Raw genomic sequence first — 18,422 nt, 5'->3', positions numbered from 1 at the left:
TGTTACTTATGTCAAGAAACACTACAACCTTGTACATATTTTATCATAACCCCTAGATATTTTTGATCATGAAGAGTTTATAGTGGTGTATCTGTGTAGTATGGGTCATATTCATGTTACTGGGGTTATCTGTAATGACTGGTCTCAGATATTCTACGGCAGCATCTACTAAACGTAAAAACACCATCTTTTCAGTAACAATTTTGAAGTGCTTGTCGAAAAGTTCTGCAACAGTACAGACATACGTTACGAACGCATCATATACTCTTTAACTTATTTCTTTCTCCATATCTCTGGTCTAACAGTCTCTTCCTTCAATATACCCCATATTTCCTTTATTTTGTTACTTGATGTGACTATCTTTTTGTCATAATTCATCTGCTTTGTTGCCCATATTACAGTCTTCAATACTTTGCAGCATACGTTGTGATGTGCCATAGCATATATGTCATAGTTGTTCCTGCCAAGCACTTGTATGTGAACTGCAGGGTAGTGGTGCAGATGTAGATGTTACTGCCTGCAATAAATTTTACAGGAAAAGTTTTTAAGAAAATCTGTATTGAAATAAACAGAAAATTCGCCAGTAACGTTTCTAGGAGTCTTATGAACAGATTAAAATTACTTGCATGTGCTCCACATATACTTACTATTTTAATGGATTTATTACGAATTGTCTCACAAAAAATGCAAAGATATACTTTGTTTCGAGCTCAACGTTAACCCATAGTCCAGTTCACAGATCTGACAAAGGCAAGGGCATACACTATCACTCACAGAACAGCACCTAGTAAGGAGCATAGTAGTTCAAAGCAGTATCCGAACTCATAACGGCTTTAATAATTACTTTCGCGGCCTTATGTTGCGATGTATCACAGCTTTTTCCTCATTTCCTGTCTATCTAAGTTTCATATCTGCACGAAGGTACTCCCCAGACATGTATAGGATGTATCACATTTAAGATCGAAAACTGACACGGGAGAAAGTATACATTAGTAGAAGCAAAACAGTTCTGCTGAACATAGGTCCGCAAACGAGACCTTTGTGAGATAAACGTGAATATGTAGTTACGCTTCGGCACCGATTTCCGTATGAAATATTGGTCGAGTTCAAATGTATTTGAAACGAAACCTTCTCTATTAAGTTACCATTTAACTGACGTCAAATTGCACCCATGGTCCATAGTTAGAGAATGTGCTAGATGCGTGATGGGTCACTGGCGGTATTTGCTGCTGCTCTAAGACGACACCTCGCACGCCAGTATGGTCCAAGATGGTAAGTGCTTACAGCTTGGTTTCCAAAATCATTTGATCTCAATCCTCTCGGGATTTTCTATCTGGGTCATCCCAAACCTGCAGCGTATAGGACTCCCGTTGGTAAGGTTGAAGAACTGGAGTAGATAATTATACAAGCGCGTAAAGATTTACGATATGATGAGGAGTTGTTTGAAGGCATTGGGAACCCTCTGTCGAAACGAGTGTCGCATTGGATCCAGAAACAAGTTTACATTACAGTCAACCTGTGACATGCTGAAGTAGTATTGTATTTCATGATAATGGAGGCCTTGGGTGATGTTTGAGCCCAATTACATACGAACTTATTAGAAAAGTCTACTTGTCAAATACATTTATACTAACAACGACAGTATTTGATAGCAAAGTCAGAGTCGGAACCCAGCCACACGCTTGAAGTTACCAAGCACCCCCGTGCTTACTGGAACGTTCCTGCTTCTGTTATCGTACCGTTGAACGTTATCAATTTTCGCTATTAATTATGAAACACCCCATATTTTCATAAATCTCTTTCGTTATTGTGGGTCGGTCTATCGACACTACACCTTTTCTTTACGATTTTTCCTCTCTTCTAAAAAAAGATTTGAAGACTTTTCGTCATCACACAATTATGTTTCGTTAAATTCCTAACTTCCATTATGCCTGTCTATTTTGTTTGAACACCTTTCCGTCTCAGAAATGCCAGGTATGCTCGTCTCTTGGAAGGGAACTCTTGTGAGAGGCGCAGAGGCCGATGGTCGCTTCACGACAGTTGATCAGGCGGAGCGCCGACCGCGCGCCACGCTCCACGCGGGGCAACAGCGACCGAGCGGTCCCCATTGTGTGCGGGCGCGTGTCCGCCATCAGCCGAGATGACGACATTGACGCCGCACAGCCTCCTGGCTGCCGCAGCCCACGCCTAGCCTCCCTCCGGGACGCAGCCCGTTGCCGACCTTCCGGGTTCGGCCTACTGCCCCGCCCTACCTTTACAGTTTTGTTGCAGTTATCGGGCCTGGCCGCAGTAGCTCCAAGTCCACATTTAGAAGTTGCCGTCATTCTTAGCAGGAGATCCCTCGTCATGCAACATTCTCGTTCCTTTCCTATCTAATAGGGATATTCAGAACTATCTACAGGGTGAAAAGTATTTAAACCGACAAACTCTGGGAGGTTGTAGGGGACATCAAAACAAATATTTTTTCTAAATGTCATTTTTTCCTATGAAGATTATTTAAACCGGTGGAGGCCGTATTACACTCTTCAGTTGTTCCACAACCTGCAGCCAGTTGATTATCCACCCAGAGCACAGTTTTCGCAGTGGTACCTGGAACAGTGTGAAAAGCGTCCTACATTTCCATCCTCTGTGTTGGTTACCGATGAAGCAACGTTCCGGCGTGATGGAGTCTTCAACATGCACAGTTCTCATGTTGGGAGGGAGGATAACCCATATCCCACAGTTACTAGCGCGCATCAAGTGCGGTTCTTCGTTAATGTGTGGGTCGGTGTTGTTGGGGACTGTTTAATCGGGCCGTATCTGCTACCTAGGCCATTAAATGGCAGGCACTACTACAATTTTCTCGCCAGAGCATTGCCAGAATTGCTGGAAGACGTCCCGCTCCCTACAAGACAACGCATGTGGTTCCAACATGACGGGGCGCCGGCACATTTCAGTCGTCGTGTGCGTCGATTCCTGGACCGACGGTTCCCAGAAACGTGGATTGGCAGAGGTGGTCCTGTACCATGGCCTGCTCGATCCCCAGATACGTCCCCTCTGACCTTTTTTGTGTTGGGAGAGATACGCAACCTTGTTTACGCAACTCCTGTTCCATCAGAAAATGGTCTGGTTGCCCGAATGGAAGCAGCAGCAGGAACAATTCAGGATACTCCTGGGGTTTTTGCCCGTGTCAGACAGAACATGATCCGACTGTAATTGAAATGAGGTCGTGTTAATGTGTTGTCTCCTGGTCATAAAAAAATGGAAAATTGTTTGTTGGTTTAATTAGTTTGAATACTCCTCATAGGAAAAAATGACATTAGGCAAAAATATTTGTTTTGATGTCCCCTTCAACCTCCCATAGTTTGTCGGTTTAAATACTTTTCACCCTGTATGGTCTCTCACGACACTGTAGAAACTATGACATGCAGAAAATAACACATATCGGTCTATATAGCATCTATTCTCCTTTCGATTCGTAATACGCGCCGTGGCGTAGGTGCACTATGTGGCAGGCGTGTCAGAATACGTAGACAAATCATCCACTTCGTATTGCCGCATCGAATTAGTTTGCACCTGCAGATAGGCAACCCAAGAAAGAGACGCCCAGTGCGGGTTGCTGAAGCGTCTTCCTGGGCAGCTCCTATCAGCGACTTCAGTGAACTGCGCGCACGTATTGACGTTTGCCGTGTCACGAACGGTGTCCGTACTGAGCACCAGTAATGTGAGTCATAAACTTCGACAGACGATCTAACCACTGATACGTGTGTATTTCCTGTACGTCTTTTAGTTTTTGCACAGTCATCATCTGAAGCGTTGGAGGTAATCTGTAAAAATAAAATGTAAATGTTCGTTTGTTCAGAATCTTAAATCTCCGAAAATTCTTCATCGATTGCTTCGAAATTTTGACACAACGTTTCTTCCGAAAAAGCGCATATTTTATATACCTTTTTTAAATATATGTAATATATAAATAAGAAGTAAAATGTAAAGAGGAAACGCTGTTACCAAGACTCTCGAAAAGTTCTTGATCGATTTACTTCACATTTTTACTCTAAACTTTAAGGAACATCCTGACAGACATAGACTACATATATTTTAATATATAAACGTATGTGTAATACATAATGCGGAAACATTGTTACCAAAAATCTCAAAAAGTATCCAACGGAAGTACTTCGATAGAGCATCTCTCCGCCTTTCGATTCGTAATAAGCGGCGTGGCGGAGTTGCACTATGTGGCAGGCGTGTTCTGAAACGCTGGATGGAATCTGTAAAAATAAAAACGTAAATGTTCGTTTGTTCAGAGTCTTAAATCACCGAAAGTTCTGCACCGTTCAACGTACAGAAGTGCAGTCCTTCCGTAAATTGCTGCAGATTTCAATGCTGGGTCATCATAAGTGTCAATGTGCGAACCATTCAACGAAACATCATCAATATGGGCTTTCGGAGCCGAAGGCCCACTCGTTTACCCTTGATTAATGCAAGACACAAAGCTTTACGCCTCGCCTCGACCCGTCAACACCGACATTGGACTGTTGATGATTGGAAACATGTTGCCTGGTCGGACGAGACTCGTTTCAAATTATGTCGAACGGATGGACGCTTACGGTTATAGAGAGAACCTTAGAAATACATGGACCCTATATGTCAGCAGGGGGTTGTTCGAGCTGGTGGAAGCTCTGTAATGGTGTAGGGTATGTGCAGCTGGAGTGATATGTATAGATACTACTCTGACAAATGACACGTACGTAAGCATCCTATCTTATCACCTGCATCCATTCATGTCCATTGTGCATTCCGACGGACTTGGGCATTACCGCAGGACAATGCGTCACCCCACACGTCCATAATTGCTGCAGCGTGACTCTAGGAACGCTCTTCTAAATTTAAAAACTTCTGATGGCCACCAAACTCCCCAGACATGAACATTGTTGAGCATATGTGGGATGCCTTGCAACGTACTGTTCAAAGAGATCTCGACGCCTTCGTAATCTTACGCCTTTATAGACAGCCCTGCAGGATTCATGGTGTCAGTTCCCTCCGGCACTACTTCAGACATTAGTCGAGTCCATGCCACGTCGTGCTGCGGCACTTCTGCGTGCTCGCGGGGGCCCTACGCGACGTTGGGCAGGTGTACCAGCTTCTTTGCCGTTTCAGTGTAGTTGTGGATGGTTCAAAACTAAGAGCTTTAGATGTCTCATTAAACCGCAATGTATCGTGTTTCTGCTGATTGGCTTGTTGCTCTTCCTTTATTTTATATTTATATTAACTTAGTATTCAATTGTAAATTACCTTTCCCTCCCTGTATTTTACGTCTTCTAACTCCAAAACTCTCTCTAAATTTTGAAAGTAGCTGGAAAGAAATAAAAGGAGCGGAAGGTCATTTACGACTTTTGAAACCAGACTGCAACTGGATGAATCCAAGGAAATGAAAGAGAAGTACTGGTTGAGTGGAACACGATTGTAGCCTAATCCCAACGAATTCAATATGTGCACTGTGCAAGCGGTAAAGGCAACTTAAAACGAAATTTAGAAAGAGAATTAAAGTTCAAGGAAAAAAAATTAAAATTTTACGGTTTGCTAATGACGTAATTATGTCAGAGAGGGCAGATGACTTGGAATATCAATTAAACTGAATGAAATAGCATCACGAAAAGAAGTTATAAGATGAACATCAACAAAAGTAAAACAAGGGTACTGAAATGAAGTCGCATTAAATCAGATTATGTTGAGGGAATTCAGTTAGGAAATACGGCACTGAAAGTAGTAGATGAAGTCTGCCATTTGGCCAACAGACTAACTGATGGTAGCAGCGGCAAGAATATACTACACGTAGGCTACCAAAAGCAAAAACGTTTGTTGAATACAGGACGATGAGCGCTTTTAAATGAACTGTACCAGTTCGGAAACAATCCAGTACTTGCGCATATAAAATTTCACCCTCACGTGGTTTGCATGTATAGTAAATCATTAATATTTCCGTATGAACTAACTATAGTATTGTCGTAAGTAAGTAAGAAACTACACGTAAGTAATAATGTATATATATATATATATATATATATATATATATATATATATATATATAATATTAATCTCCGCTTGTATAGGACATTGGCTATTTCGTGTACTTCTTGCATATGTGCTATTAACAAAACGACGTCAAATAAAAGAAAAAATATATCAATGTCAGGAGTGGTATAAGAACTACGACGGTAGTCCTATCTTGCTCTGTTACAATGTGCGCAGTGGACCTCAACGGAATGAACCGCGGTAAATTATACCTCAGATTATCTACTTCTGCAATATATCGTCTGGATAACATTGTAGAATATTTTATTTTTCATTTATTTATTTTTGCTGCCCTTCTTTTCTTGAATTTATAGGTTCGTTCGTGTTTTTCGAAGCAGAAGAAAGATGGCCGGTTTTTCAGTAAAAATATTTAATAACTAATCATGGTCAGTATAGTTGCCAGTCGTTTCCACTGCCCTCCGAAAGCTTTCTTATCGCTGTTCCTTTCGTCCGAGAAAATGGGAGGGAGAGGGGGTCTATAAAGTTTTTCTGACGTGTTAACAAAATTAATTACTCCTATACCCGGAAGGATACAGGGTGTTTCAGAAAGATTCATGGAATATCAAATTGTATATGTTCTATATGAATGAAGTCAGAAAGTTGGGGGAAAACTATACGTTTTTAAAACGGATGCATCCACATAGGGCCGCCCGAAGCGGCCGTGCGGTTCTAGGCGCTGCAGTCTGGAACCGCGAGACCGCTACGGTCGCAGGTTCGAATCCTGCCTCGGGCATGAATGTGTGTGATGTCCTTAGGTTAGTTAGGTTTAACTAGTTCTAAGTTCTAGGGTATTAATGACCTCAGAAATTGAGTCCCATAGTGTTCAGAGCCATTTGAACCATTTGAACCATCCACATAGGACTCCATAGGATATAGGATGCATTCAAATAGGTACGCTTTACAGTTACGTTTAGGATGAAAATTTTCATTTACATCTACATCTACATCTAAATCCATACTCCGAAAGCAACCTGACGGTGTGTGGCGGAGGGTACTTTCAGTACCTCTACCGGTTCTCCCTTCTATTCCAGTCTCGTATTGTTCGTGGACAGAAAGATTGTCGGTATGCCTCTGTGTCGGCTCTGATCTCTCTGATGTTATCCTCATGGTCTCTTCGCGAGATATACGTAGGAAGGAGCACTATACTGCTTGACTCCTCGGCGAAGGTATGTTCTCGGAACTTCAACAAAAGTTCGTACCGAGCTACTGAGCGTCTCTCCTGCAGAGTCTTCCACTGGAGTTTATCTATCATCTCCGTAACGCTTTCGCGATTACTAAATGATCCTGTAACGAAGCGCGCTGCTCTCCGTTGGATCTTCTCTATCTCTTCTATCAACCCTATCTGGTACGGATCCCACACTGGTGATAAATATTCAAGCAGTGGTCGAACAAGTGTACTGTAACGTACTTCCTTTGTTTTCGGATTGCATTTCCTTAGGATTCTTCCAATTAATCTGTCTGGCATCTGCTTTACCGACGATCAACTTTATATGATCATTCCATTTTAAATCACTCCTAATGCCTACTCCCAGATAATTTATGGAATTAACTGCTTCCAGTTACCTGCTATATATAGCTAAATGATAGAGGATCTTTCTTTCTATGTATTCGCAGCACGTTACACTTGTCTACATTGAGATTCAGTTGCCAATTTACCTTTCAAAACGTTCAGTTCCGCTGGACATACGGCAAACATGCAGAAGATAGACTTGTCCTGTTCTTTTGACAACATGTCCAGGGTTGCGACATTCACTTCTGTTGGTACGCGACGTCTTAGTTCACCAAAAGTTGTTGGAAGGGGAGGCACGCAGATGGAGTATTTCACAGACGACCCAACCCAAAAAAACGGGAGGGCGTTGAGGCGAACTTGGAGGACAACGGTGCAATGTGAGACTCGTCTGCCCTTCCGGCGATCCACCGTTAAGACAGTTTGTTATTAAGAAATGTTATAATGTCCAGAGCTCTTTCAGATATGTTCTAATGTCCAGAGCTCTTTCCTGTTGAAAACTGGATTTTTCGGCATGTTTTCCCAATTGTCCAAAAAGCCGTCATGAACGAGCACGCGAACCAACTGCAACACCGAGACCCCTATCACCAACCAGGGCAGATTTCAGGGGCGCCAAAGTAAACTTTTAGTTTGGATGCCTAAGTTAAAAATATCCCAAGTTTATTTATCTTCACTAGCTGACAAGCTCAGCACTGCCCTGGTATTCATTTTGCCAATTTTCTATTAGAAACGAAAACAAAAAATTAACTATGTGTGGTGAAGCATCGAAAAAATATCATTTCTATGTATTCGTGAAAACACATTTAAAGTTACGAAACAGTCATACAAAGAACTATGCATAATGTACAGATGCATAAGCCCAGTCTCCAAATTAAGAAACGTAATCCCGGACAGTTTCTGCACGCTGGCCGCAGCTGTTTCGCGTGTCAACAATGCAATTTGGTACACATCTCTATGGCAACGCTCTTCATAACTCTATAGCCGACTACCGTTTTCACCTACTGAGTATCATATGGTGTCCTGACATGCAACACTACAAGTGATATATCAGTACACACACGCACAACAAACCTACATAAATACATTTTAGATGAGAATAGCTCGAAGTTCTACCGAGACCTTTTCTCCTGAAAAAGGTAGAAATATTGTATCCTCCCCACAAAATAAAATAAATAATAATTAATATGATTCTAATTTAGTGTAACCTCAAAACAGAAAATAGTAACATAAATAATATTCACGTTTAGTGTAAGCTCAAAACAGAAAAAATTCCTAAACCTCTCAACAATAAAATTATAATTACGTCGTTCACATTCAGTGTAACGTCCCAATAAAAAAAATAAATTCAGTAACCAGGTAATAATACAATTTAACTAACCTCTCAATTAAACTGTCACTCACTTATGACTTTTCAATAATTCACTGTGAATTTAACCTGGTAAATTTTGGACGACAGCAGTGCTGCGTCATGGTCTTCAAAGATCATTCTGAATAAAAAAAGGAAAAATTCTTACCTCAATGCAGTCGCCGGATACATCTGCTCTTACAATAAATTTTTCCGGCACAGCTCTGTGCAATGCTGGCCGACCTATCTGTCATTTATGAAAGGAAGCAACTGATTTTTCTATTGCAATAACCTGGATGATCATGGATGGAAGAAATTAGTAAATTCTTTAAATTGTAATGAATGGTTGTTAAAAGTTACTTTTTATGAGGAAGATTATTATTACGAGAGTTTTAAAACATTTACATGCGACTTGAGATAACATTATTACATATGCGCGAGGCTGCTTTTTACCTTATACAATAATACTCAGGCTCCGACATCGCTGCACCGCGATACACCATACCAGACTCCAGACTAGCAACAACTTACTGCTACAGTTACACAGTTCCTACTGCAGTCAACACTGCTCTCTGGTCAGAGATTTTCTTATACCTCGCATATCGCAGGCAGCGCATGAGCAATACATCGAAATTACATCTGCTCGGACCTCTTACAATATGCAATTATCACTCACCAGTCCGCGGCTCGTGGTCTTGCGGTAGCGGGTTCGATTCCAGGCGGGGTCAGGGATTTTTTCTGCTTCGAGATGACTGGGTGTTGTGTGTCTTTCATCACCATTTCGTCCTCATTCACTCGCAAGTCGCCGCAGTGGCGTTAAAGAACTTGTGGAGCGGTGGCCGAACCGCCCGGCGAGGGGTCTCCCGGCCACTAATGCCATACGCTCATTATTATCAACCTACAAAGTACTTCGACTATATTACACATCCAAATGTAGAATATCACTTCCCTCTAGCTACTGTAACTTATTTTTACCACCCTTATTGTGTTACACTTTTTCTTTCCTCTCTTTTTTTTTTTGGCGTTTGCATTACATAAATTATAAATTACGAGGGCTATCCACAAAGTACATTACGTTTTGTAATTAAAAATAAATAAAGTATTGGAAATGTTTTTTATTATATACAGTTGAAAGCCACACTTAAATACTACTTTTCTATATAGTTAAGGCACTTATCGTAGCGATGGACGAGCTTGGAAATTCCTTCGTCGTAAAATTCGGCCGCCTGCACCTTCAACCACGTGGTTACCTCTTCTTGAAGCTGTGCGTCGTCATCAAAATGCTGCATAGCCAACCACTTCTTCGTTGCTGGGAATAAGTGGAAGTCGCTCGGTGCCAGGTCGGGAAACAACTCCCACGTAAAAGATTCGAGAACTTCACGAGTGGCATTTACAGTGTGGGCCCGGGCGTTGTCGTGAATCAGCAAGATCTTTGAGCCCAACTTTCCCCTGCGCTTGTTTTGTATTGCTCTTCTGAGGTTGTTCAGAGTTTGGCAATGCCTTTGAGAGTTTATTGTAGTGCCTCTTTCCAGGAAGTCCACAAAAATCACACCTTTTCTGTCGCAAAAGACAGTCGCCACGTGGTTGAAGGCGCAGGCGGCCGAATTTTACGACGAAGGAATTTCCAAGCTCGTCCATCGCTATGATAAGTGCCTTAATTTAAATGGCAACTATGTAGAAAAGTAGTATTTAAGTGTGGCTTTCATCTGTATATAATAAAAAAATTTTCAATACTTTATTTATTTTTAACTCCAAAATGTAATGTACTTTGTGGATAGCCCTCGTATATTCTCCTCAACAAGATAGAAATAAATTATATAGGACCAATGTAACAATCGTGAAGTGCTAAATTCTCTGTAACGTTAGAAAATTTTTTATATATTATGTTCGTTTAGCATGCGATCCACCTTATGTTTCAAGACGGTTGGTTATCCTATACTGTTAATGAAATAATAAATAATAATAATAAACAATCGCCTACAGCCATTTGCGTTCAGTTGGAAGCTGTCAAAAGGGCTGCCAGGTGTCGGGGATATCGTTGAGTTGGCCGGACTCTAGGAGTGTCTTAATAGAAAAGAATAAATGCATTAAAACTACATGCAAGATGCGACATTTTTCGCGCATCTCAGTGTTTATGAGGTCATATCTCTTTAAATATGTGCCATACAATGGTGTATTTATGTAGATACATTCGGCGGCATGTGTGGACTCTGTCAGAGAAATATGTTACGAGTAGAGATAATAGCAAACAGTTAAAAAAATTAAATCTCATGCACATTGCGGCAGTTTTTCATGCATTTCAGTGTTTATGACGTGATATCTCCTGAACTATGGTAACTAGGTACTTCTTACCCCACAGCGATTGTTGCCTGACGCTGAGGGATGTGAGGCATGTATGTACCAAGTTTAGTTGAAACTGGTCCAGTGGTTTAGGAGGAGATGTTGAAAACACACACACACACACACACACTTACAAGGTGTGGCTATAAAATAACGGGACAATTTTTCTAAAGCATTTTATTTCAAAAACGTAAATATTTACTTCTTGTGACCCTCAATATACTCCTCTCCTCTATGCCTTCAACACTTCAAGTGAGTTTACCGTTGATGGAAACACTGTTGGAAGTGCGCTATTCTTTTCACTGTCTCAACAGACTGAAATCTTGTTTCTTTTAATGTTGATTCGACCTTGGGAAATGCATAAAAGTCACATGGTGCTAGGTCAGGCGAATAAGGTGGCTGGTCTAACACTGGGATGCTGTGATTTGCTAGAAATCTCTTAACAGAAAATGCGGTATGGGCCGGTGCGTTGTCCTGATGGAGAATCCATGACTTCCGCAGTTCGCTTCCTTTTTCCCTTAGTTTTTCATGGAGTTGAGCGAGTAGTTCAGTCTAATGATCCTGACTAATAGCTTGATCTTAGAGAAACTAGTGAACATACACAGTTTCATGAATGTCGAAAAAAGTCAGTCATCGTCGCTTTGAATCTTCATTTGCTCATTTGAGGTTTTTTCACTCTTGATGGAATCGTCCCCTTCCAGTGCATGGACTAGCCCATAGACCTAGATCACAGGTGAAAAACCAAGATTCGTCACATGTTATCACTCTTTCCAAGAAATTGAGATAATTTTCACTGATATTCAAAGTGTGAGTACAAACATTTTCACAAGCTTCTTTTGTTCGGACATCAGTTTCGCACACACTTTTCCCATGTTAAATTAGTTATGTGAAATATGTCTTACGCGTTCTCTGTCAATGCCTACAGTTTCAGCAGTCAATCGAAGACTCAATCGAGGGTCAGATTGAATCAGATTGCCTACTTTTTCGTTATCTTCATCCGTTTTTGACGTCGAGGGCGTCCCGGAAGTGAGTCATCTCCATCGCCTTCTCGACCATATTGGTAACGCTTGAACCACACAAAAACTCGCGTACGTGATAAGCAGCCTTCGTCAAAAAAATTCTTTTAGTAAAAAATGGGTTTCAGTAGCAGTTTTCCATGTTTCATGTGAAACGCCACGACAGTTCGTTGCTCTATTCTGACAATCATCGTTCTACATCTACATCTACATGATTACTCTGCAATTCACATTTAAGTGCTTGGTAGAGGGTTCATCGAACCACAATCATACTATCTCCCTACCATTCCACTCCCGAATAGCGCGCGGGAAAAACGAACACCTAAACCTTTCTGTTCGAGCTCTGATTTCTCTTATTTTATTTTGATGATCATTCCTACCTATGTAGGTTGGGCTCAACAACATATTTTCGCATTCGGGAGAGAAAGTTGGTGACTGAAATTTCGTAAGTAGATCTCGCCGCGACGAAAAAGTCTTTGCTGTAATGACTTCCATCCCAACTCGCGTATCATATCTGCCACACTCTCTCCCCTATTACGTGATAATACAAAACGAGCTGCCCTTTTTTTGCACCCTTTCGATGTCCTCCGTAAATCCCACCTGGTAAGGATCCCACACCGCGCAGCAATATTCTAGCAGAGGACGAACGAGTGTAGTGTAAGCTGTCTCTTTAGAGGACTTGTTGCATCTTCTAAGTGTCCTTCCAATGAAACGCAACCTTTGGCTCGCCTTCCCCACAATATTATCTATGTGGTCTTTCCAACTCAAGTTCTTCGTAATTTTAACACCCAGGTACTTAGTTGAATTGACAGCCTTGAGAATTGTACTATTTATCGGGTAATCGAATTCCAACGGATTTCTTTTGGAACTCATGTGGATCACCTCACGCTTTTTGTTATTTACCGTCAACTGCCACCTGCCACACCACACAGCAATCTCTTCTAAATCGCTTTGCAACTGATACTGGTCTTCGGATGACCTTACTAGACGGTAAATTACAGCATCATCTGCGAACAACCTAAGAGAACTGCGGGGAACACCTGATATCACTTCAGTTTTACTCGACGATTTGCCGTCTATTACTACGAACTGCGATACCCCATAGGCCCGCAGCTTGATTAGAAGTCGCTTGTGAGGAACGGTGTCAAAAGCTTTCCGGAAATCTAGAAATACGGAATCAACTTGAGATCCCCTGTCGATAGCGGCCACTACTTCGTGCGAATAAGGAGCTAGCTGCGTTGCACAAGAACGATGTTTTCTGAAACCATGCTGATTACGTATCAATAGATCGTTCCCTTCGAGGTGATTCATAATGTTTGAACACAGTATATGCTCCAAAACCGTACTGCAAACCGACGTCAATGATATAGGTCTGTAGTTCGATGGATTACTCCTACTACCCTTCTTAAACACTGGTGCGACCTGCGCAATTTTCCAATCTGTAGGTACAGATCTATCGGTGAGCGAGCGGTTGTATATGATTGCTAAGTAGAGAGCTATTGTATCAGTGTAATCTGAAAGAAATCTAATTGGTATACAATCTGGACCTGAAGACTTGCCCGTATCAAGCGATTTGAGTTGCTTCGCAACCCCTAAGGTATCTACTTCTAAGAAACTCATGCTAGCAGCTGTTCGTGTTTCAAATTCTGGAATATTCCATTCGTCTTCCCTGGTGAAGGAATTTCGGAAAACTGCGTTCAGTAACTCCGCTTTAGCGTCCCAGTCGTCGGTAATAGTACCATCGTCACTGCGCAGCGAAGGTATTGACTGCGTCTTGCCGCTTGTGTACTTTACATACGACCAGAATTTCTTCGGATTTTCTACCAAATTTCGAGACAATGTTTCGTTGTGGAACCTATTAAAGGCATATCGCATTGAAGTCCGTGCTAAATTTCGTGCGTCTGTAAATTTTAGCCAATCTTCGGGATTTCGCGTTCTTATGAACTTCGCATGCTTTTTCCGTTGCCTCTGCAACAGCGTTCGGACCTTTTTTGTGTGCCATGGGGGATCAGTTCCATCTCTTACCAATTTATGAGGTATGAATCTCTCAATTTCTGTTGCTACTATATCTTGGGTGAATTTGAGCCAAAAGTCGTCTACATTTGAATAGTCAGTTAGGAAGGAATGGAGATTGTCTCTTAGGAAGGCTTCTAGTGACACTTTATCCGCTTTTTTAAATAAAATTATTTTGCGTTTGTTTCTGGCGGATTTGGAAGAAACGGTATTGAGCCTAGCTACAACGACCTTGTGATCACTAATCCCTGTATCAGTCATGATGCTCTCTATTAGCTCTGGATTGTTTGTGGCTAAGAGGTCAAGTGTGTTTTCGCAACCATTTACAATTCGCGTGGGTTCGTGGGCTAACTGCTCGAAATAATTTTCGGAGAAAGCTTTTAGGACAATCTCAGAAGATGTTTTCTGCCTACCACCGGTTTTGAACAAGTATTTTTGACAACATATCGAGGGAAGGTTGAAGTCCCCACCAACTATAACCGTATGAGGGGGGTATTTATTTGTTACGAGATCGTTTCTCCGGCAAAACAAAATAACAGCTCTTACACAAACGAAAGCCACGGCCACAATGGTTTGTCTACAGAACCAGAGGTGCAGCATTCGACTGAAAGCTTCACGCTTCACGGCTACTGGTCGTTCATCTTTAGCGCATTCGTAGTTTGTGACAGCAACAGTCCCTTTTCTTTTTATAGCCACATCTCGTACATACATCCATTTTTATAATATGTATGAATTCATGCAGAAAATGTAGTCTTGTGAAATCGGATGAATATTTTTGAAATACTCTGCTTTTCAAACCAGACCACGCAAAATCACAGACGAGTGTTCAGGGAACTCCATGGCTTTTCTCTGGCTTCTCGCTTCCTTGGGAAACAGACATTAAAGCAACCTTAAAACCTAAAGCTATATTAAATTAGTCAGATATTTACGTCTGATATTTAGCGGCTGTCTAAAGTGCGTACTATAAAACGCTGTGCTGGAGTGAGTCTAAATGCACAACAGTGGAAAAGTGACGTGCTGCGACCACATCCCTGCCTAGCACATGTCCTTTATGGGTCATCCCTCCACAGAAAGCTCCAGACTATACAGATCAATAGAGACACCACAGTGCACGGATAACCGAAAAATCCGGATAATTTAAAACGAACAATTATGCACACGTTTCTTACGTAACATGCTAGATTTCATATTTCAAAGACCGCTGTATTACTTACACCATACTCGCTGAAACTGACAACTGATTTATAAAACTATACATAAAACACACTGTATTTCGTATCAGTTACTTTCAGTTCACTTGCTGGAGATTACAGTCATTTTTTAATGTTTTTGTTCATCATTCACTTTTCTCCTGTTCACAGATCTCATTTTCCGGAGAATCAAAACATCGGTATTGTGAAACGAGTTTTCTCACGCTTACTCTAGTAACAAATCAACCTGCTCTTATATCGTATCGCGCAGCGCACTAGCTTGCGGAACTGGAAGTGAGCGAGACCAGCATCGAAAAAGAAAGGAAGGAAGACTAGGGTTCAACATCCCGTCGACATCGAAGTATTAGGAACGGAGCACAAGCTCGGAATGTTTCAAGGACGGGGAAGGAAACCAGCCGTGCCCTTTCAAAGGGACCGTCTCGGCATTTGCATTGAGCGTTTTAGGATGGCCTGACGCGGATTAGAAGCGTCGTCCTCCCGAATGCGAGTCCAGTGTAGTAACAACTGCCCCACCTCGCTCGGTCCCCCAGATTAAATCCTCCTCAACCGAACGAAGCTTGTTCACAGTACAAGCGTCAACTAGCTGTTCAAACGCCGATTCACAGACATCGCTATTTAATCACCCGTGTCTTCACATTCAGAAATTTGTTCAGCAAATTTATTCTATTGTTCCCCTTCGGCGGCGTTCTGTGAGTTGGAAACAAAGAATCTTCAGCTCCTAGGGAAAGGACTACGCTGACAGAGAGAAAATCGGCTACTGAGACAGCAATAATATTGTGTAATGTTATTCAGTTTCTCATTGGGTGGCGCAATAAAGCTGTGCAATAATATTGTACAATATTATTGAGTTCTGGAGTGTTCGAAATGATGGACGATAAAGACTCTGCTGGTGTGATAATTGCTCTACTTTGTTGTAAACTGGAAAAGAAAAGAAGAGCGATGAAAAATTGGTACAAGGAGCCCGAAATATTCGCTCACAAAACCTGTTGTTGGAAATGCGGTCGAAGGAAAAACAAGATTATCATAAATTTTTATATGTTGATAGTCCAAATTTGACGCATTACTGGCAATTCATTGAGCGAACTGAAATTTACAAGTGCTGTTTCACCTCAGAGTATTGGAGACATAGTTATGGAAACGTGTCATGCAGTAATACGTGCACTGAAGGCCTTTATTTAAGTAAGTAATCTGTAAACACACATAAATATCTACATATACTTTAATTTATACCTTTGCATTCATTAGCACAGTTGAAGTTTTTTACTGTATTCTAACATCTCATCAGCGCCAGTAACGTTTTTCCTGAAAGCCTTTATTCTTTTTATATTCTTTTTTTTTTACCACATCTTCCTTTGTGGCTGTATGATACCGTTCGCTGTATTTCATTAGCATAACTTCATAGCACTCATGTCCGCGGCTCGTGGTCTTGCGGTAGCGTTCTCGCTTCTCGCGCACGGGGTCCCGGGTTCGATTCCCGGCGGGGTCGGGGATTTTTCTCTGCCTGGTGTTGTGTGTCTTTCATCATAATTTCATCCTCATTCACTCGCAAGTCGCCGTAGTGGCGTTAAAGAACTTGTGGAGCGGCGGCCGAACCGCCCCACGAGGGGTCTCCCAGCCACCAATGCCATACGCTCATTATTATTATAGCACTCATTCTTCATTTTTTTGTAACTTTCTGACTTTACGTCCCACACTGCAAGCATCGATTTGTAGAGCTCTATGCACCATAATCAAAATGCTCTCTCTTCTTGTTTTTCGGTCATTATAAATTTCCCACGCTCAACGACAATGGCAACACCAAACGGAGAATACAAATATCCGCATAGGCTGCAGCACGCGAGACACTGTGAAAGAGGTTGTCAATACTGCCAACAGACGACCAACATTTCCAGGCCGCGCAATATATTCCCAATATTATTGCACAGTCTCTCAGTGTCACCCCTAGACGTTCAACATGATTGCCCTTCAGGACAAATTGTGCATTATTATTGACCGTCTAGGGGGGCGCCTTATAAGTGTCGAGTCTGCACTTTTACCTGAAGATCACGAATTATGGACGAAGGAAATGGAGTTAATGAAATATTTTTTGACCATAAGAAAGGTTTGTTTTGGTACTACACAAATACATATTAACAAAAGTACGATCACATGTGATATGAAACAAAATTTGAGATGGTCAAAAGTTTTGCAACTTCGTGTAATTGTAAATAAATGTGGAATGAGTCACTCCACAAAAGGAATGATTCACTATTAGAAGCTGTCTAATCATACAAATATGATATGAAATGTGATGATCATATAGGCTCGATGTGCGGAATTCTGTTCACTGGTAGAATAATAGCGAAATGCACTCAGTCTACGAAGAAGATTGCTTACATATCATTTGTGCGTCCCATCCCAGAATATTCCCGAAAAGCGTGGGACCTGCCCAAACAGGACTAACAGAGATACTGAACGTATATAAAGAAAGGTGACACGTATCCTTGAGAGAGGATCGTAGAGATGCTGAAGGAACTGAACTCACAGACTCTTGAAGATAGGTGGAAACTGTCACGATAGAGTCTGGTTGTTTCAAGAACTAACTGTTGGTGAAGATTCTAGGAATATACTCAGCATTCTATGTATCGCTACGGTACAGTGCGCAGAGAGGCATTTAAGCTATCATTCTTCTCGCGGTCTATATGCGACTGGAACGGCAAGAAAGTCTAACATGTAACACAACATTAAGTTCCCTCTGCGATGCACTTTGCAGAACTTTTCCGAGTATTTCAGTAGATGTAGACGACCAAGATTAAATGGAAAACAACGGAAAAACATTTTAGATATTTCCGACGTCGGGATTATAGTCCGCATCGTCTTCCGGCAGTGTAACACGAGTCACATATACTGAGTTGACAAAAACCGTGGGATACCTCCTGGTATTCTGTCGGACCTCC

At 41.6% G+C, this 18,422-nt stretch overlaps 1 protein-coding gene across 1 annotated transcript in view; it reads left to right on the top strand.

Annotated features, from left to right (window-relative positions):
• LOC126236124 (cardioactive peptide) overlaps positions 1–18,422 on the top strand; it is a 391,608-nt gene that overhangs the window by 148,338 nt on the left and 224,848 nt on the right. The window lies entirely within an intron of this gene.

The sequence above is a fragment of the Schistocerca nitens genome, chromosome 1 (assembly GCF_023898315.1).
Source record: "Schistocerca nitens isolate TAMUIC-IGC-003100 chromosome 1, iqSchNite1.1, whole genome shotgun sequence".
Taxonomy (NCBI): Eukaryota; Metazoa; Arthropoda; class Insecta; order Orthoptera; family Acrididae; genus Schistocerca; species Schistocerca nitens.
Note: the sequence above shows the minus strand (reverse complement) of the source record. Positions and strands in the feature narration are given on the sequence as shown.